The sequence below is a fragment of the Equus przewalskii genome, chromosome 29 (assembly GCF_037783145.1).
Source record: "Equus przewalskii isolate Varuska chromosome 29, EquPr2, whole genome shotgun sequence".
Classification (NCBI taxonomy): domain Eukaryota; kingdom Metazoa; phylum Chordata; class Mammalia; order Perissodactyla; family Equidae; genus Equus; species Equus przewalskii.
The window spans coordinates 5582512-5609138 of NC_091859.1; positions in this window are offsets into that span (position 1 = coordinate 5582512).

A 26627-nucleotide genomic window follows, 5' to 3' on the forward strand; every position below is an offset into this window, starting at 1 on the left:
CTACAATTTTGTCAATAACCAAAGTGAGCAGCATGAACTGCAACGCAGCTGTTTTCTTTTACTGGTTCTGTTTAGGTAGCGTAGCATGAACCTCAGGAGGAAAACCAGCGTGACAATATTATTGAAGTACTATGGAAAGGCCTCATACCACTTTTCAAGACGCATGTAAAACTAAGGCCTGACCTTTCCATGCTCGTCACAACTTGCTATGTCTCTTCACGCAACACTGGGGCTTCCCTTCCTGCCGTTGTGGCAGAAGTGGCCAGCAACCCTGTCATTTCTTCTCACTTCTGTTCCTAACGAGGAGCTAACAAAGTGAATGAATTTCAAAAAGCTCGAGTGGGAGGTACATGAATCAGGGTTTCTTTTTTCATGAGAAATCTTCAATAGAACCCAGGGTTGAGGATACCTGGCAAGAAGCTGTGTAGTGTAGTTGAAATGCCTATGGCCACATTAGTTAGAATGCAGGTTTGGCTCTGCAGCTAAGTCCAAAATAACAATGGCTTAAAAAAGAAGTTCGTTCATTTTACAAGTACTGGTCTAAAGGTAAGCAGACCAGGGCTGAAGTCTCCACTTCATCCAGGACCCACACTCCTTCTACATCGTTGCTCTTCCTTTCCAATTTGTGGTTTCTGTCTCATGGTCTAAAATAGCTGCTTCAACTCCCACCATTGTGTCTGCCTTCTAGTCAGCAGGGAGGGAAGAAGGTGAAGTGGAGAGAATGCTTCTTTCCTTTACTGTCATGACACAGAAGCCGTACCAATCATTTCCTCTCACATCCCATGAGGCAGAACTTAGTTACATGAACTAAACTAGCTGCAAGGAAATTTGGGAAATGTAGTCTGGTTGAGTGGCCATCTGCTTAGCTAAAAATCAGAGGCTTTACAATAGAAGGAAAAAGGAAGAATGGATTTGGGGAAATAACTGACAATGCTATAATTACTGCTGATAAAACTGAGGGAGTAGAGAAATAACCTGTTACAGGGCTAAGTAGATGATCATCCTTTAGCTTTGGCAACCTCTAAGTATATAAGATACAGAGATCAACGATGGTTAACTAAAGTCAAAAAGATATTTGCGGGCTAGACATCATAGAATGGATGAAAATTTTGGAGAACAAGGAACAAAAACTAGGCTGAAGACAATTCAGTCACAGACACATGCAACTCACACCATGGAACGATCTGCTCATAACAGTGCCACTGGTGACATCACTCCTAGATCTTAGATTCTTGATTCTGTTCCCAATATCACCACTGAAAACCAGGTACTGGATACTGCCAAAGCTGGAAATGAATTTAAACTGTCTCTCCTTCTTTGAATCCTTGTGCCATATTCAAAATCCCAGGTTGGGGTACCAGATTTGTCTGCACCCTAGCTGCCAGGGGTCTGGGTGCACAGTACATACCTGGCCTTTTAGGCATTGAAAGTGGGAGATGAAACTCTCTACTGCAAAGATTGATGTACACAATTGTGGACCCAAAGCATGGATGGGGATTCATTCTCTGAAGAGCCATTTTAAGAACTGCTAAAATTGTGCACCATAATGACCAACATATTTTTCAGATTGGGCAAAAATAGCTAAGTGCTTCAGTGTATGGTTTTAGAATTAGAGAAAACAGTTTTCTAGTCATTGCTCTGTAAAATGAGGATATTCATATTGCCTAACTCCTAGGGCTTTGTGCGCAACATATGTGAAGTAGATGTTTCATAAATTGAGAGAAAAGGGGAAGATATGCCCACTAACTTTTTGATTTAATTTGAAGATTTTCAAACACTTTCTTCCTATCTAGGCAGTCTTAATATTACCTATTCATCCATGTTGTTAACTGATTAGCCATTATTTCAGTTCAGCTAGACAATAACTATGTGCTGATATTCTGAAATTAACTTGGAATCCTGTAATAAGCAAGATTGACAATTGGGGCTATCTGGTGCTCACTTAAAACTTACCTCATTTTATAAGTTAGGTGAAGAAAATATTGGATGCTACTTTTTACGGTGGATTAGAGACAGCAACCTTGTCCCTACAATCTAGAAGTGTAAAGAATAATATCTCAGCTGCATATTCCAGTGAGAGTTCTTCTATAGATAGTAAGTGAATGGCTTTTGTTTCCATCTCTCAGAGGTGAATTCTCCTTGGCAGTACTTTTGCACTGATAATATAGGCATTTAAAATCCGATTGTTTTCACCAACCACTTCAAACTTTCTCCTCTATAAGCAGCATTAGGAAGAATGAGAAAGGCAGGCTTAAGTTCCTCTGCAGCTGCCAAAAATACAGGTTGGATGGTGTTCAGCACCTGGGAAATCCCTTAAGACCATAGGGACTGTCAAAAGTTCAGTGTCCTGGAAAAGAAAGCTCCCTGCAGTGACAGCATTTGAATAAAAACATCATTGTAAACCATGACTCTAGGGGATTACGGTGATCATTCAAAAAGCTGCAGGTTCTGCGGTTAGCAGAGAACTTATAAACTAAATTCCAAACTCAGTTGTGGAGCAGACAACCAGACAAGGAGACAGAACTGGAAAGTGTCCTTTGGGCAAATGAGATCAACGTCCTTTTACTCGACCTCAGTTCTTAGGGGTCTTAGACTTGCATATATCTTACGTCCATGTGTGTAAAGGGCGAAGTCAATGTAATGAAATAAAATTATTTCACTACAGTTTGGTTGGTTTCTGTTATTGCTTAAAAGACAACTGGTCAAACTTCTATGTTAGTAAAATTAACACAAAATATGAATGACGTAAAATTATGAAAATATTTTAAGGTACCACAGATGATCCTTTTTTAATTAGAATTTGTGCACTGCCATTAGAATAATTATTTCTGAGCTTTATGGGAACAAAAGAGTAAGCTCTATGAATATTCCCCTTATATATTTTCAAGATAAAATTAATTTTATTCCTTTTCTTTAAATTCATTGGATGAAATGAACTGATACAGGAGATCTGCCTACCCACCTACCTGTTTATCTTTCTCTGTCCCCAAGTTCTGCATGGTGTTATCAGAAGACTGGAAAAAATATCTCCTTTGTGTAATTTCTGAGAATATAAAAATATTATATACCATATATTGGCTAAGTAAACCTAGGATATTATTGTAATATTTCTCTCCCATCAAAGAGTAAGCAGAGGAAAAGTGATGAGAAATTTGTAAAATGAAAGAAGAGACAAAAATTATAAAATGAAAAGAAGCAACATATATAATTTGTTAAAGGAGGGTTTTTAAAAAGTGCTTGATTTATAATTGTCCCACAGAGAAGCCTAACTTTAGCCGTAAAGACAGTGCTGTAGCGTGGGTGTGTCTATGTGTGTCTGTGTCTGTTGTTAGAGTGCTTGCTGCTTTATTTCTTTTAGTGAAATTACTAGCATCTCATCTTTCTCATTATTCTCACCACAAGGAGTAATGGAAGCTCTACAGAATCCTAAATAATCTTAAAAATATCCATTATAGGACACTCTTACCTATAAGGAGCTCAGCCTCAGACAATGAGGGATGCCAATATTTTTCAAATTAACTTTCTTTTTCTAAGTATAAAAATAGTACAGTCTAATTGTTAAAAATCTGTAAAAGAGGGCCGGCCCGGTGGCCCAGCGGTTTAAATTCGCACGTTCCGCTTCTCAGCGGCCCGGGCTTCGCCGGTTCGGATCCCGGGTGTGGGCATGGCACTGCTTGGTACACCATGCTGTGGTAGGCGTCCCATGTATAAAGTAGAGGAAGATGGGTACGGATGTTAGCTCAGGGCCAGTCTTCCTCAGCAAAAAGAGGAGGACTGGCAGTAGTTAGCTCAGGGCTAGTCTGCTAGTCTTCCTCAAAAAAAAAAAAAAAAAAAAATTGTAAAAGAGGAAAATAAATGTCACAGAAAATTAATCAGAGTTAATCATTAGTATTAACATTTTCGTTCACTTTGTTCTAATCTTTTTTTTTTTTGATTTCCCTCGGTATACATTTAACGAGCCAGCCCTTGTGGACTAGTGGTTAAGAGTCAGCACTTTCAGTGCCGTGGGCCAGGTCCGTGTCCCAGTCAGTGAACCACACCGCCTGTCTGTCAGTTGTCATACTGTGGTGGCTGCATGTTGCTGTGTTGCTGAAAGCTCTGCCACCAGTATTTAAAATATCCCCGGTCACCTCTGGTGGACAGGTTTCAGCAGAGCTTCCAGACTGAGACAGACTAGGAAGAATGACATAGCCACCCACTTCTGAAAAATTGGCCATGAAAACCCTATGAGCAGCAGAGCAGTGTGTGATACAGCACGGGAAGGTGAGAGGATGGCGCAAAAAGACAGGGCGGGGTTCCGTCTGCTGTCCACGGGGTCGCTAGGGGTCGGAACTGACTGCACAGCAACAGCAAATACATATAATGATGCAGAGCACCCATTAAAATGATGTTTGTGACGAAATTTGGAAGACAGAAAATTGCTTGGGGAAAAAATATGTCATTTAGAACTATATGAAGAGCTGTTCCAGAGTATTCTTAAGGTCTAGTGCACGTGCAACAGCAGCAGTTCTTTATTTACACACAAATCTGCAGGGGCCTTTTTATCAGGCACTCCCATTTTGATAAGACAAACGACCTGTGGGAACTGTTGAGTTCCTATGTTGCCTTCAGCTCCGTGATGGGAGGACTACACAGTGATCACAGCATGGGACACTCGTTACTTTGACGAGTGAAACCACGACGCATGACCCCAAAGTAGGACAGATTAAGAATTAAAATGTGGTCTTGACTCTGTGGGGTGGTAGCTGACAAAAGTGCACTGTGGCTGTGGACTCGAGTATTTGAGGAGGCTTTATGGTTGAAGGAGAGACTGAGCTGGGCCTAGAAGAAAGGGCAGATTTGGAAAAGGCAAAAAGGAGACCAAAGAAAATTTTACTGGACAGATGGGCAGGTCAGGGAGTGTTACATTACGGAGGCTTAATACACAGAGGAATTTGGACTTGGTGTTGTACCCGTAGGATGTTAAATAGGTTTCAACTTTCATGTCAACTCTATTTGGCTGGTAGTGGCTGTCAGGCAGTGACTGGGCTGAGAAAGACTCTAAGCGTAGTCAAAGGCTGAGGGACTGAGATGCTGCCACTAGCGACGTCTGCCTCGGGTGTGGCAGCGACAGGTTTGGCATAACTGCTACACAGCTGTCTACAAGGCAGTGGGCAACACAGCAGGGGATGTGTTTTATAGCAAAGTCACCTTTGAATATGTTTTCAAAAAGTACGTTCAACAAGCATTTTGTTCCTGCAGTATTTCAAATACAGAAAATGAAGCTGTGAACAAGAGTTAGCAATACCAATACTGTTGACCATGAGACGGTGAAGGTCAAAATACACTTTGCATTTCTTTAGCTGATATAGTAAATTGAATTTGAAACAAATTTTTTTTGGGGGAAATAGTTTGTTGGATATTTCTAAAATAACACAGATCTAGTTTAATTCATTGTGCAGGAAGAAAGTAATCTTTTCCAAACTTCATTAACACTAAGATTTTTTTTAATCTACATGTTTCAAATATTAAGTGCTATTGTAGCTTATTACCTTAGTAGAGTTATCAGTTGGGAGAATATATTGTTTATTTTCCCAAACAATTCACTTATTTCTTGTAATTTCTAATTGTCCATTGGTAGTATATAGAAATTTGGTTGATTTTTGTATTTTGAATTTGTATCCTGTATCCTTGCTAAGCTCACTTATTAGTTCTAGCAGCTTTTTTGTGTGTGTGTGGATCTTTTGGGATTTTCTACATAGACGGTCATGCTTTCTGCCAATAGCCACAGTTTTATTTCTTCTTTTCCAAACTGTATGCCTACTATGTCTTTTCCTGCCGGGGACCTCCAGCATGATGTCGAATAGGAGTGGTGGAAGTGGACATGCTTGTCTTTTTCCCAATCTTAGGGGAAAAGCGTTCAGTCTTCGATACTAAGTACAATGTCAGCTATCTCTCTACTCATTTTGTATTTACTAATTCTATTGATCATTGAGGATTGTTGAAGTCTTTAATTATAGTTGTGGGTTTCTCTATTTTTCCTTACATTTAAAGTATTTTATTAACTTTATTCCATTTTTTTCTTTTTGAGGAAGATTAGCCCTGAGCTAACATCTGCCACCAATCCCCCTCTTTTTGCTGAGGAAGACTGGCCCTGAGTTAACATCTGTGCCCATTTTTCCCTACTTTATATGTGGGACACCTGCCACAGCATGGCTTGACAAGTGGTGTATGGGTCCGCACCTGGGATCCAAACCAGTGAACCCCAGGCCACCAAAGTGGAACATGAGAATTTAACCACTGTTCCACTGGGCTGGCCCCTGACTTTATTCTTTTAGAACAGTTTAAGGTTCACAGCAAAATTGAAAGGAAAGTACAGAGATTTCCCAGATGTCTCCTGCTCCCACACGTGCACAGCCTGTCCCATTATCAAGGGCCCTCGCTGGAAGGTACGTTGGACACAACTAATAAACCCACGTTGACATATCACCCAAAGTCCATAGCTTACATTACAGTTCATTCTTGGTGCTGTACATTCTATGGGTTTAGACAAATATGTAATGACTTGTACCCATCATTATGGAATCACACAGAGTATCTTCACTGCCCTAAAAATCCTCTCTTTTTGCACTTTTATCAATTTTTGTTAGGTGTGTTTTGAGGCATTATTGTTAGGTACATTCACATTTAAGATATGTCTTCTTGTAAATCAACTCCTTTATGGTAATATAATATGCCACTTTATCTCTGGTAATATTCTTGTTCTAAAATCAGCCTTGTCTGATATTAATGTAGCCCTCTCCAGCATTATTTTGGTTAGTGTTTTCATAGTGTATCTTTTACCATCCTTTTCTTTTAATGTATTTATATATTTCTATTTAGAGTGGGTTTTATAGTAAGGTCTTGCTTTCTTATTCAATCTCACAGTTTTTTTAAATTAGTATATTTAGATCATGTAAATTTAACATAATTATTAATATGGTTGGATAAAAATCTACCATTGCTAGTGGTTTTCTATTTGTTCCATTTGTTTTTTGTTTTGTTTCTATTTTTCTGCCCCTTTTAAAGATTGAATGTTTTTATGATTTCAGTTTATTTCTACTACCAGATTACTTTTTTTTTTTAAAAGATTTTATTTTTTCCTTTTTCTCCACAAAGCCCCCGGTACATAGTTGTATATTCTTCGTTGTGGATCCTTCTAGTTGTGGCATGTGGGACGCTGCCTCAGCGTGGTGTGATGAGCAGTGTTATGTCCGCGCCCAGGATTCGAACCAACGAAACACTGGGCCGCCAGCAGCGGAGCGCGCGAACTTAACCACTCGGCCACGGGGCCAGCCCCTATCAGATTACTTTTTATACCTCTTTTAGAATTTTTTTATTGCTTTTCTTAGATTTTAAAATAAACATTTTGCTTAATCATAGCTTACCTTCAAATGATCTTATATTACTTTAGGTGAAATGTTAGAATCTTAGAAGAGTATATTCGCAATTCCCAACCCCTCTGAGCACTTTGAGCTGCTGTCATACGTTTGACTTTTACATATGGAACGAACACAAAACACTGATTCTACTGTTGCTTTAGACCGTCAATTGGTTTTTAGAGCAAGTAAAAACGAGGAAAAAAGAATTTGTTATGTATCTCCATTTATTCAGTTTCCATATCTCTGTATTTCTTGGTGTAGATCCAAATTCTGTCCGGTATCATTCTTTTCTTCTGCTAATAGAGTTTCCTTAAAAACGGTTTCTGTTGGTGATAAATTCTCTTGGTTTTTTTTTTTCTTTTGGGTGAGGAAGATTGGCCCTGAGCTAACATGTCTTGCCAATCGTCCTCTTTTTGCTTGAGGAAGATTCTTGCTGAGCTAACATCTGTGTCAATCTTCCTCTATTTTATGTGAGGTGATGCCACCACGATGTGACTTCAGAAGTGGTGCTAGATCTGTGCCCAGGATCCGAACCTCTGAACCCCAGGCCGCTGAAGTGGAGCGCGTGAATTTAACCACTATGCCACTGGCCCAGCTCCCACTCTTGGTTTTTTTTTTTTGGTCTCAAAATTATTTCTCCTTTACTTTTGAAAGTTATTTTCACTGTGTATAGAATACAGATTGACAATTATTTTGTGTTTAGCACCTTAAAATTGCCATTCTAGATTATACTTGGGTTTTTGGCTTGAACAGTTTCAGATAAATCTGATCTCATTCTTTCCTTCAAACATCTATATAATATGCTGCTTTTCTCTGATTACCTTCGATAATTTCTCTTTATCTTTGGTTTTCAGCAATTTCAGCATAATGTATCCAGGCGTTTAAAAAATATTTATCCTGCGTGGTGTTCTCTGAGCTTCTTGGATCTATGTTTAATGTCTTTCATTAATTTTGGAATATTTTTGGCCATTATTTCTTCCAGTATTTATTCTGCCTCATTTTCTCTCTCTTCGCCCAAGATTCCAATTACATAAGTGTTAGATTGTTTAATATTGTATCACAACTCTTGGATTATCTGTTTTCCTCTGTTCTCTTTCTTAAAAACTTTTTTCCTTTGTGTTTGTTTAGGTAATTTCTATCGACCTCTCTTCAGATTCACTGATTCTCTCCTTAACTGCGTTGAGTATGCTGATTAGCCTGTTAAGTGCATACTTCATCTCTGTTACCATATTTTTCATTTCTAGCATTTACATTTGACTTGATTTTATAGTTTTCATCTCTCTGCTAAAATTCCCTAATTTTTTATGCTTGTTGTCTACTCTTTCCACTCCAGCCTTTAAGATACTAATCATGTATTAAATTCTCTGATAACTGCAACATCTAGGTCATATCTGAGTGTAGTTCTGTTGATTGCTCTGTCTTTTGACGATGCATTATTTTTTCTTCTTTGTATGTTGTATATTTTGTTTGAATGTTGGGCATTTAATGTAGAAATCAACTCTACACTAAATTCCTTTGTGCTTAGAAATGGCCACCTTTTTTTTTGCTAGGTTTTAGAAGAGGAGGGGAGATTGAGTCAATCTAATCAGGAGTTGAGCCAGGTGTGGTTTTGTTGCTAGTGTGACCCTCAGTGCACCACAGGCCTTAAATTCCCTGTCCTTAGGGTGGTGGCTGGTTTGTTGGAGAATTTTTCTCAATATCTGCTCCACTTTAGCTTTAGGTCTTACCTTTGTGCCTGCACCTCAGACAGGGTCTCTTTCTAAACTCTTGTGCCTCTCCCAGCGATAGCCTGCTGTCAATCGTTACTCAATGCTTGCTAGCTTGGTTGTTCGGGGTGGGCGGGCAGGGCATTCTCTGTTGTTCTAGTTCAGCCTCAATCACAGGCAGGTACTGTGTCCCTGAACCTTGGGGGTGGGACTTTTTCAATGATCCTTCTCCACCCCCAGCTGTAGGAGACCACTAAACGTCTGAGCCCAGGATGACTTCCTGCCCTTCCTGGAAGGACAGAAGAACTTTTTTCTATTTCCTTTTTTCAGCTGCAATAGGTCTTGACTTTTTGCCCAAGAGTGACAGAGTTTGCTGTATCTTCCCTCAGCAATTTAAGGAGGAAAGATGGCACAAAGAATGCATTGTTCCAAAGGATGATAGTCTCCTCCCTCAGGCCTTCTCTACAAGAGAGGCTTTCTCTTGACTCTTTACTCGTCCCAAATCTTCCTTGTGAGGACCTGGTGAGGTCCCTGGAGAAGAGCCTGTAAGGAGATATAAATCCCTTTGTGTTATTTGTTCCCAGGGTTTCCGTACTCTTATACCAGCTTACACTTGGCTTTTAGCAATTTGTTAAAAATTTTGGTTGTTTTCCTATTATCATCTTATATATTTCCCAATGTCTTCCCCAAGCAAGCAAGGACTTGCCCTCCTCATCTCCTGTCTTTCTTTAGACTTTGGGTTCATTTGTTGCCCTGTGACCTCAAATGTCTGATAAAAGCCGTGATTTTACAGATTACTTGACTTTTTCTGTTGAAAGGGTTGGAGCAGCAGCCTTTCAGATTTATGCATTCTAAATAGAAGCCTGAATTCAATTTCTTTTGAGTTATTATTCTTCAAGAAAAATGTCTTGTTAGATTAATGTGGTTTTGGAAAGGTTTAATTATGTTTAATCACGTTAGTACTGATTTAAGCATTGTTTACTTTTATATCATATGCAACACGATACAACGTCATACGCAATAAGTGTAACTAGGGACGTGCCTATATGTGTTGTAAGGATTGCTGCCTTTGGAATAGATAGACCTGAGTTTGACTCTTAGGCCTGCCATATTCTTGCTATGTGATTTTGGAAACATTTTTTCTGTCTAAATCTCAACTTTTCTCATCTCTAAAATGGAACGAGAAGTGCCTATTCAGTAGAGCATTTCCTAGGATAGCTGCTTTTAGGATGCAGAGCTTGATGTGGAACAGATGCATATTAAATGTTTTCTTGATCAGAGATTATTTGGTTATAGGAATAGAAACCTCTTGCGAGCATTGAATAAAGACAGTTTATTGCAAGTGCTGAATAATCAGGCATCCTTCGGAAGGGCGGGAGCAGAGCCACTGCAGTTGGAATACAGGGACCTTTGCTCTGTGGTCCACCATTAATGCCACTCAACTACCAATTTGGCTTAGTTGCCACGTTTCCTGAAGTTTTAGGGTGGATATCTGATTGATTCGATTCAACCTGTGGCCTGTTCCTTTAGGACCAGTTATTCACATGCGGGTCACTGTTTGTGACGGGGGAGGGCAGGTCCTGGAGGCCCTGAGCAGACTCAACTTGTCTGGAGAGGCTATGCGCAGATGCACGAGGACTACGATCTCTGGTTCAAGACTAGCTCTTTTAACTCTTTCCTTTCAAATAATCTTTACTGAGGAGAAAAGAGCAAATTATTTAACATTTACGGAAATTATTGAATATTAATTTATATACTTAATTTTATAATTCAGCCTGAACTTCCCAAATGTACACGAATCTTCTTCTTTACATAGAATACTTACATACAGCACTAATATGGCCATCTTCTCCTAAACCATCATTCTTTCATTCCAAAAATACGTTTTAATTGAAAAGGAAGCCCTCTTTGATCAATCTCAATAGACTAAGGCTACTCCTTTACTCTGTGGACACTTCAAATTGGATAAATAGACTATGGCATTTGAATACCATCCCTGTTGCTAACTGGCTATAAGATCTTAAGTTACTTAGCTTCTTCTTCTCTAAACAGGATGGATTAAATGAGATAACGCATAGGAAGTACTTAACGTGTTGCCTGTTAAACTCTAAGTATTTAATAAATAAATGTTTGTTCATATGGTAGTGACATGCCTCGCCAGAGATTAAACTGGAGTTTTTCCCTCATGAGAGGGGACACGATAGTGGAATCACCAAACACCGTCTGTCCACATGCCCCTCACCCCACAAATGAAGGTGTGGGGTGCTTGGAGGAGCATCTTTAGGGGAGACTTCTTTAGGGAGTAATCACCTTTGAGTCACAGAAGGCTGTCCCATTCTGAAGTCTCCCTCGCTGGACTGGGGTAGTTATCTTCTTTTAGGATTTGTGAGTAACCCCGTATTCCAAGGAAAGGGGTATAATCGCATCCTTCATGTGTAAGGGATTTGTGATTAAAAAACAGTTGTCTGAATTCTCTGTATGGATCTCTTGTGGGAAGAGACAGGGGCAATAGTTAGAGTCTTAGAATGGGTAATTATCTGATCTATTCCTAATCAAGCACTCTGCATGCTGGCTATTGTTCTGTGAGCTGGCTGGTAGTGGTCCCTAAAGAGCTGATAAGTCAAAGCTGCAATCTTGGAGGTCCAAGTGTGGGATATCCTTTGCCGAGCTGAGCCCTGGGAAAGTAGGATGATCCTATGCTGGAGAACTGAGGTGGCCTACATCATACTAGCTAATGGGTGTCATCACAGAGTGGGCAGCTTCATCTGTCGGACTTCGGAGGACCAGTTTCCAACAACAACACCATGTGGCAGCTAGAAGCAATCTATTAATAGCTGACATTCACTGTGCACTTTCTATGTATCACGCGCTGTTCTGATCTCTTTACAAGAATTAATTTATTTCATTCTCACTACATATTTTATAGGTGAGGCAACTGAAGCCAAGAAAGGTAATAAATTACCCAATCTAAAAAGTGATACAACCAGAATTCAAACCCAGTCTACCTCTGGAGACCACATTGTTAGCCACTGCCCGTGTCGCAGACATAAAAAATCTCTCCAGTGGGGGGAGAGGGCAGACAGATTCCATTTGCACTATGTGAACCTCCAGGATATTGAATAATTCAGAGGGAGACAGAGAGTTCCACGAGGGAGAATTCTTGCTTTTTTATCACATGGAATGTGACCATACTGATAATATTATTGTTGTAGTCTCCAGGTAATTTTCTACGTAGCCTTCATTTTCCCAATTAGATGTGAACCCTCTTGAGGAAATGGACTGCCACTAATTTGTTTTGTATCCCTGCCCCCTGCCCGCCCCCCCCTGCCCCCAGTTTATAATACTTTGAAAAATATTCTTTTCGTTGAGATAATTGGCAAGGGTTCTGTGACAGAAAATAACACTGGGCCTAAAACAGTAGATTTGGCCAAATAAAACTTGAAATAAAATCTAAAAATTCATGATTTATTTGGGCTTCTTATGATTGAAATCTTCAGTTCCACTATGACTAAAAAATAATTTGTAAAGGAAGTTCTTGAACTATAGTTGACAAATTACCCTCATGAGAAGCAACGTGAGTGCATGGTTTGGGTAGTAAATCTTCAGTCTCCTTCTGTGGGTAGATATGACCAAATGTAGGATGACCACGGTGACTGTCTGTCAATAGAATCTATTCAGAATAGAAAGTGAAAGACTGGACCAGTGAAAGATTGGACCATTAATTTCCATTCCCCTTGAGCTCTTCTGTCTCTCGGGAACACTTCTGCTGATGTTGAACTTGATACCAAGGCCACCTGAAATAGTTCCTTCTAAAATGCCAGGAAAAAAAGCTTATTCTCCCTGCTCTTTCTCTGTGCAGAAAGGTAATGCCCTCAACTGTCAATATATCCAGAGTAATGTAGGGTTTTGTGAACGTTCTCAAAAGAATGACCAAGATCAGTGGCAGACCAAACATCAAAGCATGATCATCTTTCCCAAAGAAATGGTAAACATTAAAAATGGGTACATTCTTCTTTCAGAATGAAGCTTTTTTAAGGAAAAAGTGAAAAAGGAAAGACAATGTCTTAGTATAGATCCTTAGAGAAAGTAGCGCATGTCACTATGCTGTAAAAAAAGAAATTTGTTTGAGCTTTTTATAGTACTTAATTATTTTCTCATTATAAAAATTATATTTTATTTTTAAAAGTATAAATTTTTATATTTGTATATAAGTGAAAAAAACGAAAACTACTCGTAACCTTGCTATACATGATAACCACCATCAATATGTAATTCCAGATTTTTTCTGTATTCATCTAGATCTAGATATATCTCTACATCTTCTTCCACGTCAAGCTCTCTCTCTATATCATAGAAGTGACATCATACTGTATACCCATTATTATGCGTTTTCTTCTACATGAGGCCATGAAACATTTCTTCAATGTGGCAGAAAAGGCCAGCTGAGTTCCAAAGATTTGAGCTGCCGCTCCACAGTGTAGAGTTGTCATTGGGAAGCAGCTTCTCAGCCAGGGACTACATTTACCAGCTCTCTTTCAGTCATGTGGGGCCATGCCACTGGTTTTTGTAAAGGAGAATGGGGACTGCAGTGCTGTGCCACATCTGGGCCAAGGAGGTTTAGTATCTGTGTGCCTTTCCCATCCTTTCATTCACTTCCAGTTGAACTTGGAGGCCACTATTGCATTTCTTCCATTGCTTGATCAAAACATGGCCTCCAAATAGTCTTCGGGTCCCAGGAGGAGAATAAAAGACACGTGCAGCAGAGCCGCCCCAGTTTCCCCACAGTGTGAATCTGTACACTGAAGTACAGTGGCCCCAAATGACCTGCAAACTTGTGATTGAGAAATAAATGATTATTGTTTGTTGCATTGTGTGCTGCACAGAAGCTGATGTGCCTGAAGTACATATAATTGATCTGGAAAGAGAAATGTATCTCAAAAAGAATTGTGGGTGTGGTTTTTGACCAACGGCTTTGATTAGAATCAAATACATGCAAAACCCCCAAAGTCTTTGAAAAAATTGTATTGGAAAAACAACCTAGCCTGGACTAAAAGGGACTAAGACTATATGAGATTTTAAAATGCTCTCTCAACATTCTGTAGACAGGCAGCAGGCTGAGAAAGCCACTCAGGATTCAAAAATGGTGTATTTTCCAATGTCCTCTTGAGAAGGCCAAGGAAGAGAGTGTAAAGGAAGCATCTCCAACTCACAGAAGGCTTTGTCTACAGCTCTGGAGAACAACGGACTAGACAGAGACTTCCAGGGATCAGAACTTGAGCCAAATCGAAGAGCATCCTCTTCCCTCAGAAGAACATGGCAACATAGTTACAGGGGGCCTTCAGAACTGCTGATGGACCACTGATCGCCATGCGCCTCTCATTCTTCCCTTTTTCAAATGGGAGTGTTTATAGTGGTTATCCTGTTCTTGTTCCATTATTGTATTTTGGACGAGATGAGGGAGATAATCTGTCAGCTTAGACCGTGGGTCTCTGAGTCAAGAGGAGGCGTATCTAGACCTGATGTACTTCATGAGATCCTTGACTTTGAGTTTGATGTTATCAATGGATGAGATTTTGGGAGGGACTTGAGAAGGGTGTGACTGTATTTTGCATATGAAAGGAATACGAATACTTGTAAACAATAGAGAGGATTAGATGATAGATTAGATTATTGTCTAAAAATAGTCACTTTCTTCCAGCACCTCCACCTTTCCATATGAGAGTGTCCCTCTCTGCTGTTTAACCTTAGGCTTGGCCACATGACTTGTTTTAGTAAGTGGTATGTTAGCAGCAGTGGTGTAGCAAATACTTAACATACGCTTGAGTTGTGGCTCTTGCCCTTTTGTCTTTCTGCCACTGTCATGAGAAAAGCAAACTCCTGATAATCTACTGGTTTCAGGAGAAGGATGACATACATGTAGAGGAGACCACTCCGGTAACTGCCACCTGAAACACAGCTACCACAGGTCACCAACAAATCTGTGAGAAAGAAATAAATGCTTATTTTTGTATTTTATGTTAGTTTAAGGTTGTCCTGTGAGATACCTATATGGAGTTTTCTCTTATTCCCTTCGAATTTTTGCTAAAATATCACCTTCTTATTGATTGACTCACCCTAATTAAAATGACAGCCCTCATTCCAGCCCAAGACACCCTATGCCTCTTCTCCACTGTTCTTTTCTCCATAGTACTTGCCGTTTTTTCATATACCATGTAATTTACTCATATTTGGGGTTTACCATCTGTCTTCCCCAACTACAATATTAGTTCCATTAGGTAGAAATTTTTGCCTGTATTCTTTACTTCTGTATCCTCAACACCTAGAACGTTGCCTGGCACATAGTAGGTATTCAACTATTTTTGTAAATGAATGAGTTAATCAACATATGCATAGAAAAAATATCAAAAATAAGGGCAAAAGATATTAATAGTGGTTATCTCCAGTTTCTGTGAACATGGATGATTTTCATTTTTTTATATTTTCTGTTTTCCAAATTATCCAAATAAATTTACAAAATTTATTTAATAAAAACAAAACAACTTTTAAAAACTGTTTTGACATAGCAATTTCCGGGGTTTTTCCTACTTATTTTAATTTTATTGAGATTGTCCATTTATCAGGAAGCATAATTTTTGTCCTAGCATATATTGTGGCATAAGGATCTGTGGGCAGAAGGCAACTCAAAACAGAAGGCAAGTGGGCCAAAGAGAGGAAGTTGAGAAGCTGAGAGAGTTGAGAATTGAGACTGGGTAAGAGAATCACATCTCAGAAATCCATTCCAGAAGTCTCTGGACGAATCTGGGCAGGCTACGTTTTTTTCATTTTCCTCTCTCTTATGCTAAAGCATCGCCAAGTATTCCCATTTCTAATTATTTTTGAACTTTAAGACAAGTTCAAGTTCTGCCTCTTTTTAGACATTTTAATGAATTGTTTTATTGCACTTACACATTTATGATAAAGGTACATTAAAGAATCTAATAAATAAACCCCTGGTTAAGAATTGTCATTGTTCTGTTCTGTATGGTACCAGTCAGTATACTGATATAATCACAGTAGCAAGAATACTAGTAGGATGGTCTGGTATTCAGCAGATTATTAAGCTCCATTCAAGGAACTGGAGTACTTGCATGAAGTTACTTCTCCTAGATGGAATAATAGCTTCAAACTGAGACAACCATGCAAAAAGAAGGTGCTGGCCATGCAGGATGAGAGCCATCAGATGATGTGTTTTCTCCGTTCACCTTTGCCCTTTTTCTCCCATCCTCACCTGGACTGGGAGACCAGAGGGGCTGAGCAGTCAGTTCTGAGTCCGAGTGCCAGGCAAATTTTTCTAAGAAGAAAGCGGTCTATCTCGCTTGATCTAAGTTTCTCGTACTTCACAGGGTGTCCCAGGACTGGGGATGAAAGTAGTATAGCAGAGGAATTAACAACGTGCGGACCTGGAGTAAGATGAATTCGATTTGAATTTCAGCTCTACCACTTACTGGAAGTATTGCCTTGTCAAGTAAGTAACTTTTCTGAACCTCACTTTTAGCATCTGTAAATGGGAAAAGCAAAGATTCAACGAGACGCCCTTTATAAAGTGCTCAGTATTGGATCACCATCAAGTCTTTAACAAATTCAGCTGCTACTATTACTATTGCTCTTACTTACTACTATTATAATGTTCAAAACGAATACCTGCTTAATTCACCAGTAGGCAAGCTGGCCTTCTGGAAAAGGAACAGAGGGAGAACTTGTGAAAATAACGTACCTAAGGTTCCTAGCTTAGCACTCAGTGAAGGCTGTTGATTGCATTGTCGTTTTGAAATGTAACAGCAGAGCATTACCGTATAGCTACCACAGTGCCATAAAATTTGGTACATCTTGACCTTGAATGATGCCACACTAGCTCAGCTGTCGTTTGAGTGTTCTAGCAATCAACACCTGTCCTGAAGCCCAGCCGTGGTGATCAAATCTAGATTTTATTTTTTTTTGGAAAAAAAAAAGAGAACCTAGAGCCTCACCGTGGTAGTGGATTGCAGAAATGTTCCCTGATAAGCATATGAAACATCAAATTCCGTGGATGGACAGCAGAAAGTTATGAAACACCACCATAGACCATGGAAAGCAATGTCAGGGGAGGAGCTAACTCATTCATATCACACATTTGATTTTCATCAAGATTTCCTCCAGTTAAAAGTACGGTGATGAGTACTGTACACACCCATGAGATGCTGAAACAGCTGTCAGATTCCTGGGGAACAAGCCATCACTCCCTCCATGGTAGGTCTTTGGTGGCCCACTGCTCTTTTTTTGTTTTTGAATCTAGCCTCATTTCATTAATCGCTTGAAACCTTCTCAGGCAGGTTAAAAATAGATGGGAAGGGAACTGAATGGCGTGTTTCCCTCCTCCCTCCCACTCCTTTTCTCAACTGTAATAGAATGGCACTCCTCAGAAACAGTCCACGGAAATCAGGATTTTCTCAGCAGCCTGTGTGGGAAGTGTGGACTATTGTGAGCAAGTGCTGCAGCCCACTGCTGGGCAGGAAGTCGTTTTTGGAAAAGTTAACTGAACAAACACCTTCCATTGTCTGCAGAGGTTGGAAGTCCAGTGAAGTCTCCCTACTCTCTCTGAACTGACTCAGTGACTGCTAACACATTTAACTCTTTTGATTCTAGAGTCTTAGGTTTATTGAAGACATTTTCCCCTTGGTGACTCTTAACCTTTTCAGATTCTTGGGCTCCTTTGAGAATCTAGCAGGACAGGAACCTCTTGTGTTCATTTTTCAGGGGATTCGTGGTTCCCCCTCCGCTCTGCGCCGGGTCTAGTTGTTCTGGAACCCGTCTGAGCAATTATTGATCAGGGGAAAACTCTGAAGAAGAGCAGGTGAGAATCTACTTTCCCGGTGTTACTTCTTTGCACATTTCTCATTTCTCTCTTCGCAAGTTTACTAAAAAAAAAGGCGGAGCTCTGCTGAAACACTTTTAAAGGCTGTTAATCACTTTCATTGTCTCATTTATTAAAGCAATACTATGGGCCGGCCCCGTGGCTGAGTGGTTAAGTTCGTGGGCTCCGCTTAGGTGGCCCCGGCTTTCCCCGGTTTGGATCCTGGGTGCGGACATGGCACGACTCATTAGGCCATGCTGAGGCAGTGTCCCACATGCCACAACTGGAAAGACCCACAGTTAGAATATACAACTATGTACCAGGGGGGATTTGGGAAGGAAATAAAGCAGAAAAAAGAAAAAAAAAGATTGGCAACGGTTGTTAGCTCAGGTGCCAATCTAAAAAAATAAAAAAATAAAAAAAGTGTTAATACCTAGGCTTAACTTTTTCCCCACTGTAATAAAACTAAAAAATTAACATTATAAATGAGTATGCAAAAGAGTTAGACCAGGAGGGCAGAGAAGGAACAGTATGTTTAAGCTGGGCATGACTGTTACTGCATTCTCTAAATAGTGGAACTGCATTTACGGAGATGCAGCACCCACAGAATCATCATTTTATCTTGCTCCAGAGGGAATCTGCAAAAGAACGTTGTTGTTTTTTTAAAACATGTTTCAGTTAAACCTAAGATCCTAAGATTTAGTGTTCAACAATGGAATGGGCTGACTTAGAAGATAAGGAGTTTGCTGTCATGGAAATATTCGAGAGATGGATTCTGCGTTATCTGTCAGGAGTATTGTCGAAGGCATTTCTGTTCTTTGTGGATAGATAACCTCTATCACACCTTTGCACTAGAAATTCTACAAGTATACAAAGATTACTTGGTCCACAGGAAAAAAAACTTTTGAGATTTCTTTCTTTTCATTTTCTTTTTCTCTGTGCCTATGCCCAAGAGAGTGGTTTTAATTAGTGCTGAGATCGCGTGCCAACTCTCCAACATCATTTATTTTCTGAGTGGCCTTAGATATCTATGATGCTATTACATGAGAACTACAACCTCTTCCCCGATATCTTGAAAGTAACAAAGTGCCGTATTATCCATGGGGAATTGATTGCCGTCGTCTGGGAAGAGTGAAACCGCAGTCTGACCTTCAAGGAAAGAGTACATCTGAATTAACTATTTTATCTGGAACTTTCTTTTATTTTTTTCAAGCATTTTCAGTAACTGCTCTTTGAGAATTTATATATGTAATCATTCTTTTCTCATCTCAGACCGTATCGTCTGTTGTTATCTGTATTGAGTATATAGGCTGTGAATCATCAGGCTGAGAAAATGTGATGGCGTGTAGCACCCAGTATTGTTTTCCAAATGGATTCCTCATGACAAAGGCTCCACACAATCTGGAATCCGTCACCTGAAGCTTTCCAACAGCCCTAAATTCAGTATATGTATTAATCAACTCGGCTGCCGTAACAAACACCATAGACTGCGTGGCTTAAACAACACAAGTTTATTTTCTTACATTTTTGGAGGCTGGAAGTGTGAGATCAAGGTGCAAGGAAGGTCAGATTCTAGAGAGAGCTCTCTTTCTGGTGTGCAGATGTCCACCTTCTCGCTGTGTCCTCACATGGCCTTTCCTTGGGGGGTTTTGTGTGTGTGTGTGTGTGTGTGTGTAGTAAGAGAGAGAATCTCTTCCTCTTTTTTTTATCTTCAATCCTATCAGATTAGGACCTCACTCTATGACCTCATTTAACCTTAGTTACCTCCTAAAAGCCCCGTCTCCAAATCCAGTGACAGTGGGGGTTAGGGCTTCAACACATGAATTTTGGGGAAAGACAATTCAGTCCATAGCAGTACAGCATATGTCTATGCTAGACCTTGGGCAGAGTTTTAGACACTTGTCAATGGAAGGATGGGAACGAATTTCATTATAACATGATCTCACCTATAATCTACTCTTGTGACATGGATGACAAAGATATCAAATATCCAATATGAGTAAGAGAGTTTAAAGTGTGTGTGTGTGAGAGAGAGAGAGAGAGAGAGAGAGAGAGAGAGAAGAGAGAGAAGATAATTAAATCTATAAGCATGTTTTAACTAATTACCAAGTACAGTGTACAGCCAGGTGTGATCAAAGATACACCTTCCCCTCCTTATAATAAACAAGCAAACAAAAACCAGTAAGCCATTGACTTTATCCTCAGGGGTTTGGAATTTATTTGGGGAGCCAAGAACTAAAAACCATTCAAAGAAAAGTACATTGAAAAGAAAAGCTCATGTGTGTTAAGCATTGAGTAATTGGATTAGAAAAGAAATACAATTTATGTTCAGAGGATTATTGTAGGGCGAGAAAATGAGGGCAGATTCTTCCCCGTAGCAAGTAGAGGATGTAAGACCTAGGATGAGCTGGGCTGAGGTGGGAGTTTAGGATTTGAGGGAGTCAGAGAAAGCTTCGTGGAAGAGGTGTGGCTAGGCAGTTGAAGAAAAGAGAGTGGGGAAGGGAGTGAGCTTATCAAGCCGAGAGGCACAGTAGTGGAAAAGAGCACATATAGCGTGTGGGGAACAACAAGAGTTACTGTGGCAGGCACAGAGAGGAGAGAGAAGAGGTGGAGCAGCTGGTCAGAGGTCATATCATTGAGGGCTCCGTGGGCCATGTTTTGCTCTACGATCAGAGGTTTCCAAACTGCAGGACTTTTTCTTCAAATGAAAAGCCTGTGTGGAAGCCTAACGTATATACCAGCAATGGGCAAAGCTGCTCTGGTCTTGCCTCCTCAGCCCCGCTTGTCTGTTGCTATCCCCACAGCTACCCTTGTAGTTCAGTACTTCCCTGTTGCCTGGATTATAGTAACAGCCGCCTCTTCTAGTCTCGTCCCTTTCTCATCTGCCTTCCACCCTGAACCAGAGAGCTTCCTAAAAGGCAGGTTGGCTTTTGTCTTTCCTCTCCTTAAGTCCCTGCTGTGGTTCCTAACTGCCTACCTGAACAAACCTGCATTCCCTGGGCCCTGCCTACTGCGTCACGTTCCATTCTTGCCACGTTCTTCCTGTATCACTCAGCCTTATATTGTAGCCATACAGAAAGGCTTTCAATTTTGTCTTGTCCAGCCCTTGGTGACGTTGCCACTCCTGCCTAGAATGGCCTCCATACCTACTTCCCTTTTTGCCCCAGCTCAAAGTTCACCCTCTCCATGAGGACATTCCTAACCTCCTTTGCCCACAAGTAGATCTGGTCATACTTTTTTTAATGTCAACTGTATCCAGAGGTACAAATCCTATTATTGTAGCTTTGTATGGGGACAGATATGAGAGATGTTAAGAAAGTTGAACCGGTAGGATCCAGTCAGAGAATGGATGTGGGTGAAGAACAGATTTGGAAGAGTCTGGGATGGCTCCCAGGTTTCTATCGGGATTGACACGTTGTATTGTCACAGAGAACATAGGAGCAGAAGGATTTGGAGAGGGAAAGACAAGTCCCACGCTGGTGAAGTGGAATTTGTGTTGCCTGTGGAGATCCAAGTTGAGATGAGCAGTAGGCTGTCAGATAGATGAGCCTGGGGTGCAGGAAGGACATCTGGAGGCACGCATTTGGGAATCAATAGGTAGGTAATAGGTAAATCTTTAGAAATGAATGAGATTATTCATGTGTGAGAGGGGAAGAGAGATGTGGATGAGGTAGTTAAGGAAAAAGGTGGCATGGGAATAGATGCCCCATATCATCCCGGTTCCATTTTCCCCACCATTTTGGTCCCTGAGACTACAAAGAAGACAGTGCAACTTGACAAAAGCTCTGTAAACAGAAGAGCTGCATTTGCTCTTCTGACCTTAGGCCTCGCCAAAGTCCAATGAAATGGTGACTCATAACTGTCAGGTGACCTATCCCGCCAACCAAAATGGAGAAATGTCTCTAATCTCACCATATGTGATTGCATATAATACCAGTACACTTATGATTCAATATTTAGAGAAAAGAAAGTTAGTAATATTAAAACAGGACTGGGGGTATTTCTGGTTATTAAAACTTGACTCCTTAAATAATTTAGAAACTATTGAAGCAGGAATCTCTCTGAATATTGCTCTTAGACATAGCAATACTTTCCCACTAGAAATGATTTTTTTTTTCTAAATTAATATGTAAACAAACACAGAGTCCATTTTACAGCAAGGGAAAAGTAAGTGTGGACATATTATTGCAAAGATTCTCTGTTTTCTTTACCAAGAAGAAAGAAATATCTTCTTCGTCACAGGAAGAGAGAATAGTGAATGCACGATCATAATGTGTAGATGAAGTGGCTTCATCTTGTGATAAATGCAGGTGAATAGAGAATTCCCTGGAGTCTAGTGTGTGGTAAGTTAAATCATGCGAGCTCTCTATGATGACGTGATTCGGTGCAGGCCTTTCTCAGTGATAACATTTTTCATGCTTCCTCAGACTTATTCAAACGCTGCAGAACTTCCTTACCAGCACAAGAGGGCTTCTCAGCTTTCGGGAGTACTATATTTCACTAAGTACTGATCAGTTGAAACGGTACCGTTTCCACATCTGGGGTGTGACGGCTGCGTCCCGCTGTCTGGGGCGCTGGGCAGGAGCCCACTTTGCTGCCATAGGTCAGTGAACAGGCGGCAGAGGGAGAGGCAACCGCCTCTCGACTAGAGCAGTTAAATCAGTCTTGGCAAATCCAGGAACACGCCTCAACCAGGCCACTCTTATCTCTATGTGGTCAATTAGAGGAAGATCTCAGGAGGAAAGAAAAGAAAAAGAAAGAATGATGTAATTTCTTTTATAGCTTCCTTGGCATGATTCATATGAATATTCATTATTACACATGGGACGTATATATGTATTATCAGATCCGGGCTTAAATGTAGAGGCATCTTGATAAAGAAACAATAATTCAGCATGAGCTATGTATTTGTCTTAAGGAGGTATGAACTATTCAGAGCTCATAGAAATTTGGGACACAGGCATATGCCAAATTATTTTCAAATGTTTATTTTCTGCTATATACCCATAATTGTCTAATTTTGGCAGTAGCTATTTTTGTCTTAAAGTGAAAATATGCTTTCAATTAAAATAAAAAACTATGTGCAATGACTTCCAGTTAATTTTATAATAAGAAATATGTATTACCATTAAGTAATATAATTATTTTTTTATAATTTTCTTATCTTTTTAACTAGAACTCTATAAAGATGAGAGACATGCTTTCATCTTCATTGCACTCTCTGTTTACTTGTTTATTTTTACTAAATCAAAGATTTTCCATGTCACATTTTCAGATGTCTTGGGGGAGGAAGTTTTAAAAAGTATTTTCAAGCATTGATAAATATGTAGCAAGTCTTATTTTACATATTTTAAAAATATCGATTTTACTAAAGAATAAATTAAGTAGGAGAAATTTAAATGACATTTCAAGGTCAAAATAGAAGTAGGAAGAAAATTGGGATGTAGTTTTATGTTCTCGTTAGCCCTGACCTCTCCCACTCCAGGCCTGCATGTGAGCTCCACTTGGATATTTAACAGCTCTGTATTAATATGTTATCGGTAGAGCCCATCATTATTTTCCCCTAAACCTATTCCTTCACTACTCTTCTCCCACTTAGTCTGTGGTGTCATCATCCGTCCAATTGCTTAGGCCAGAGACTTGGGTTCATCTTTTGTTTTCCTCCCTTCCTTCATCCATCCTTCAGCGAATCCTGTTGATTCTCTCTCTAAATAAATAAATAAATAAATAAATACACACACACACACATATATTACTTTATATTATATGTATATATATATATACACAACTTTTCACCATTCCATTACATTCATCCTAGTCTGAGGTTTGCTTACCTTACCAACCTTCCGACAAGGTTGGAACTTACCAACACCTCTCGCTGGGATCATTGCAATAACCTCCAGGTGTCAAGTGCGTGGTAAGTTAAATCATTCAAGCTGTCTCTGGTTTATTTTTGTCCTTCTACAATCTATTTTGTACTAGGTGGCCAAGTGATATTTACTGAAACAAACTCAGAAACAATCACTGACTCATCTAAAAACCTCTACATTTAGAAGAAAATGGAACCTCCTAAACCTAGCCCATACACCCTGCATAATCTGTCCTCAGCTTTTCCTCTCTGGCCCTGTCTCCTCCCGTTCCCTCACTAGTACAAGTGTTTTCTGACTTGTTCATCACTTTATCCACAGCAGAGTGTTGAGCACACAAGTAGGCACTTGATACATTTGTCAAATGTGTGAAGAAATATTTTAGACATTTTCCTGTGCCTAAAAAAATGTTCTCCTTTGGCTTTGGTGCTAAGCAGCGCTCAAACTAAATGCACAGTTGGGCGTTCCTGTGAGATTTTGGGACTGATCATCCGTGAGTGAAAGCTTAGGGCAGGCAGGACCTGCTTTGCAACCTGTGCTGTGGCCGTTCCTTGACCTCCCCTCTAGGCTTAGCTTCACCTGGGCTGTGAGGCCAATCCTGAGTTAAGATAGGAGTGATTCAAAGGCCTATGTTTTACCAGCAGATGACTCAACTTGACGGTTCCTTAATACCAGCCCAACTATGACCTTGTGAATTTCTGCCCTATTTCTGAGCCCAAGTTGATATCTTGATCCTTGTTTTGGTAACTGAATTTCTACCTATTTCTTTCTGCCTCAACAACTGCTCAGTAATTCCCTTCTTCCCAGTCCAGGACCCACCTATACTCTTATGTGCACTTCAGTTAACCTATATCCAATGTTTTACATATTGGACCTTACTATAAATCTCTTCTAAAACTGATTTACCCTCCTAGTTGAGACCTGATAGTACCAAAGCGATCCATGAGGATGAATGACCGGCCGTAATGTTGGAAGTCAGCCTTCAGAAAACACTCAAAGCATAAATCTTGTGAAATCTCTCACAAGCAAAAACAATTACAACAAAATCCCCATGGCGTTCAGTATTTGCATAGTCCCAAAATATTTCTAGCCCCTTTAAAAAAGGAAAACCAGAATGGGGAAAGAATTTAGCGCAGCTTTTAATGTTATGGAAGGCCAATCCTCAGTACTGGCCATGAGGGCAATGCTAACAGTAATGCCTTTGGAAGTTGCTCTAACAAGAAGAAGAGAGCCTGGCCCATAGTGGGCACTCCATAAATCAAGGGAAAAGAATGAACGAATGAATGAAGGAGGGGCAGACCCCAAGTGGCCTGAGGATGAAGACTGCCAAAAGCAGATACTCTTTTGGGGAGTAACTAGGCTCTGACTTTGCTTTGGAGCATAGCCATGAAAAAGGAAAATAGGTACTCAGACATAGTTATTTCTTAAAATAGCATATTCAATTAAAATGACTGAAATATTTCAAGTGAGGTCTTTTACCACTCCAGACTGAGTTGATGGAAATTTCCCAGTATTTTTTTTTAAGTGAGGCCTTGGCCAATTGCCTATGTGGTTTGGGGAGAAGTATTGGCAGGATATTTTCTGATGAAGGTAGAAATCTGGCAGCAATACCTCAAAGGAATCTGGATGTAGTTCATAAAACCACCTCTGGTACTTACAGCTGGTCATTTTATGACATCGTTTGAGTATCAGTTTCCTTAAATAGGTGATTTTAAAGATGATTGCATCATTCTTGAGTTTATTTAGACTCTATTTGAAATCACAATTTTTGATCTTTGATATTACAACAGAAATCAGATGGAGCTGAGAGGGAACTTAGGCTGTGATTTTTAAACTTTCAAATATTTGAGCTCACATTGTCTCTATCAGAGAAACTGGGTCCCACCGTGATCAACTACAAATGCCATTTTTTCCAAAAGAGTACAGAGGCATTCTACTATTGGAGATACAATTTACGCCGTTTAAAGGAAATAAACATTGCAGTTACTTGTTGGGAATTATCATTGAACTTTAATGCATAAAAACAAAACGGTAATTGCATTAGTGTTTTAAAATAGAAATAATACTTTTGAGTATACAACTGAATGCTATGGTGACTTGGAAACCACAAAGACAATAAATTACAGCACTATTATTAGGGATGTATTTTATTGTTAAGGTGGAAGTAGGAGAAAACACAAATTAAAGTAAGAGTAAAAATTTTGTGAAAACCCTCATTCCATCTAGTCAACTTCACATTTCACAATTGATAATGTACTACCAGCTGAGAACCACCGGTCTAAGGATTAAGTTAGTGTTGTAGGTTGAAGCATGCCGCCCTAAAAGATGTGGAAGTTCTAGCCTCCAGAACCTGTAAATATGACCTTGTTTGGAAATAGGATCTTTGCAGATGAGCAAATTAACGTGAGATCATTTGGGTGGGCCCTAATACAGTATGACTGGTGTCCTTATAAAATGGGGGCATTTGGACACAGAGATTGACACGTATACAAGGAGAATGCCATCTGAAGATGGAGGCAGAGATCAGGGTGATACAAGGAACTCCAAAGGTTGACAGCCAACCGCTAGAAGCTCAGAAAGAGGCAAGGAACAGATTGTCTCTGACAGTTCTCAGAAGGAAGCAACCGTGATCAGAACTGGGAGACGAAAGTCTCTGCTGTTTAAGCCACCCAGTTTGTGGTGCTTTGTTATAGCAGCCCTAGCACACTGATACAGCTAGTCATCTGGTTCTTTAGATTAATAGTCTATCTATCATCTATCTGTCTGTCTGTCTGTCTGTCTACGT